Here is a 986-nt window from a genome sequence, read left to right on the forward strand (position 1 = left end):
TAGTATTTGAAAGCAGGAAATATAGTTGATGAGAGTCATAAATCTCAGGTTCTCATCTCAATTCCAATGATTTGTTGCTTGACTTTGAGTGAGTTACTCAATGCCTTAGTCTTCCATTTGTTTAAAAGATAGATGGGGAGATAAATGATACTTTCAAAAGACATGGTATGCAGTTTAATTTGATGAAAGTTCTCTAAGGTACTCCCATAAAAGACAGGCTATAAGTACAACAAAACAACCAATGGCAATTACTCCCAGTAGGAAATTGTTCCTGATCTCCCTCTTTAGTCACCCACCTCTCAATCAACAACTTTCTAAAGAAGCAACCTCAGAAGAGCTCACAGAACTATTATTCTTGCCCAATTAGTTTTTGTTTTCTTATAGAGACAGCAACAAAAATTAAAGAAAGAATATAGAATGTACTGTGTTTGGATGCAGGGAGTAGAAAATCAATCAGCAAAATAGCCCCCAAAGCAATGTATCCCATCAACACAGCTCATATCCTAACTTCTGCTGAAACTGCCTCCTCTTGGCTTCTGTAACAATGGTTCTCATTCTACCCATTCTTTTCTGACTCCTTTGATGGCTCATGACTCAGACCTCCTGACTCCCATTTCAGTCCTCTTTCCATTACACTCAATTGTCTTCCTTTAGAAGGACTGAAAGGCCAGCTTAAAGTTTTATTTTTTTAAGAGAAAACTGTCACAAACTTTAGGCAGTGTCTTTATAGGACCAGTGAGGAAAGAGGGTGTCCAAACTGGCCAGTGGTAGTGCTTGGTCATTTTAGTGCTTGTAATCATCATTATAGTTCTGATTAAATGCACTCATTGAGCAGTGGTTTATTCTTTTTTAAATTAAATTGTTTTTTCAATTAATAAACACTTCTCTCTCTCTTCTCTCTCTCTCTCTCTCTCTGTCTCTCTCTCTCTGTCTCTACGTAGTGAGTTGTCTTCCGATCTGACAACTCACTACGTATCTGTCTGTCT

This window comes from Petaurus breviceps, unplaced genomic scaffold (assembly GCF_028583685.1).
Source record: "Petaurus breviceps papuanus isolate PSGF00001 unplaced genomic scaffold, PetGlider_PUasm1.0 214, whole genome shotgun sequence".
Lineage (NCBI taxonomy): Eukaryota > Metazoa > Chordata > Mammalia > Diprotodontia > Petauridae > Petaurus > Petaurus breviceps.